At 54.9% G+C, this 2250-nt stretch overlaps 1 protein-coding gene across 1 annotated transcript in view; it reads right to left on the reverse strand.

Annotated features, from left to right (window-relative positions):
- The window catches only part of IRX1 (iroquois homeobox 1), a 19137-nt gene that overhangs the window by 445 nt on the left and 16442 nt on the right, over window positions 1-2250 (reverse strand). The window lies entirely within an intron of this gene.

A 2250-nucleotide genomic window follows, 5' to 3' on the forward strand; every position in this document is an offset into this window, starting at 1 on the left:
TTCCTCTGGCCTTGCAAGTTCTTTCTGCAAGGAAACCACGAAGCTCCGCTCCTCCGTGGGGCCAATGCTCCCCCAGCCTTGCAGATGACCCTCCCTAGGCTCTGCTACCTTCCCTTTTTTTCCACCTCCAACTTGCAGTCCCCACCAACAAACAAGGCCCTGTCGTTTTGAGAAGGGCATTCAGTGGTCCAGTCGTCCCAAGTCGAAGTTCACAAACCCCATCTCCATTTGGATCCCCCAACCCCACCCTAGACCCTGCCTCTGTGAGAAGAGGCGACCAATGACCCACTGGCATCATGGTTGGGGAGGCGGGGGAGGTGGAATTAGGATTCCCCTCTCAGGCAAGAAGTTCAAAAGCAGAGAGGACAGGGCCTGCCTGAACCCTCCACGTTGAAAGGCCAAAGGCCAGTGCCTGTCCCAGGTACCCCTGGGTGCTACAGCCCACCCTGTTCTCTCTCCTTTCTGCCTCCCTCCCTCACTCCAGCTTCCTTGCTCCCTGGCAGAGTCCCATCTACAAGGACGACTGAAACTTTATAGGGCATGATTCATCGGTGGCGCACCCCTTGGAGCCGAGGCGCATATTACATTAATCAGTGTCAGACCACTAAAACCGAGATATGAATATGAATTCTCCATATTGCAGGCGAGATAAATGTGCTGGTGAATGTAATTGATCGGAGGACAGTGGGCAGGATGGTGGCAGCAGGGAGATTTCAGAGACTCCAGCTCAACCTTTGTGCTGGGGGCTGCCAAGGCTGTAACACAGAATGCAGGAGCCCCGGACCAGATCTGTGTCTTGTTCCTCCCCCCCCCCCGCACACACAACCTCCAGAAAAAGCCCTATATAACCAGAAAAGGGAACCTGGAACAGAAATAGGACACCCATTTCTGATGACGAGGGGAACCCTATGTCTGGAAATTAGTCTTGTGGACAATCTCCCCTTAGTCTGTTCAGGGACTGTCTCCTCCCTGCTGGCCAGAGAGCAGCTGCCACCTCTGAAACCGTCCTGGCCACTGCTGAGGTAGGGAAGCCCCCTTTCCTCAGGCAGAAAGCTCCTCCAGAACTAACAGCGCTTTGTTTTCAGAAGCAAAGGATATTGTGGATTTTCTACGTCCACTCCAGATTTTTCAGGAGCTGAAGCACCAGGCACGTGGGGTGCTTCCATGGGACCCTGCACACCTAGATGGCTCCCATGGCTGGAAAGATGTAAACATATAGTGCACAAAGGACAAAAATGCCTTCAATGCTCCATTACAAATTCATTTCTAACTTTTCACTGGAGAAAAATAATTCCGAGGCTGGCGATCTGGTTTCCTTGTATGGAAAACCTAGCTCTCAGGAAGGTGCACAGACCATTCATGGACTCTAGGCCACTGCGGCTCAGTAGCCAGGACTCCCAAGGATGAGCATGTGCTGGCCGAGCTACCTCAGCAGCAGTTCCTGTGGGGGTGGGGGGGGGTCCCAAATGTCTTGCATTGAAAAAAAAATTAGGAAAGGGTGGAAATAGGGGTGTGCAAAGCAGCAGGTGCCAGTACAGACCATCCAATTTGATTCAGGTGAATAAAGAGCTGAGCTTGCCCAGGGACAGAGAACTCTGGCCCACCTGAATCCAACCTGCTGTTTCCACCGTCACCCAGAAGGCATCTCACAGCCCATTGGTTGCTTGAGCAGCATGTCTGTGTGGCTGGGAACACAATTCCTCATCAGAGGCGAAGGACACAGCTGGTCAAGCCTCTCTAGAGACACCGTCTGGCTAAGGACACAAGATCCATTTGGGCCCAGCAGTCAGAGTAGGCTCTAGGACCCCATTGCAGAACCTCTGGAATGATGAGCCCAAGGCTCTGATGACCCACGAAGGGCTAGGGCCGAGGGCAGGTGAGAAACACCTCTGTGATTTAGCAAGGAAGGCACTGGACAATAAAAGCACCCCACAAAGAGCCCAGTGCTCACTCCCTCGCTCCAAATGCCAGCAGCCTACCCTGCAGGCCCGGCACTCCCCCAAAACACACACAAAGAACCACTGGCTGCAGCCCTGGAACACAAAGCGGTCCCCACCACTACAAATCCAGGCTCGTGCCCGCGGAGCCCCAAGGCCCAGCGCCCCCAGATTTGCGCCACACCCCAGGAGCGAGATCAGCGCTGGTCAAGGCCGCATTCCGCTTTCGGACCATAGAGGGCGCCTGGAGCACGTCCATTCAGACTGCGGAGCTGCTCCCCGGGGCCGGGCCCGAGTCCGTCCGCCCGCGGTC

This window comes from Mandrillus leucophaeus, unplaced genomic scaffold, assembly GCF_000951045.1.
Source record: "Mandrillus leucophaeus isolate KB7577 unplaced genomic scaffold, Mleu.le_1.0 Scaffold89, whole genome shotgun sequence".
NCBI lineage: Eukaryota > Metazoa > Chordata > Mammalia > Primates > Cercopithecidae > Mandrillus > Mandrillus leucophaeus.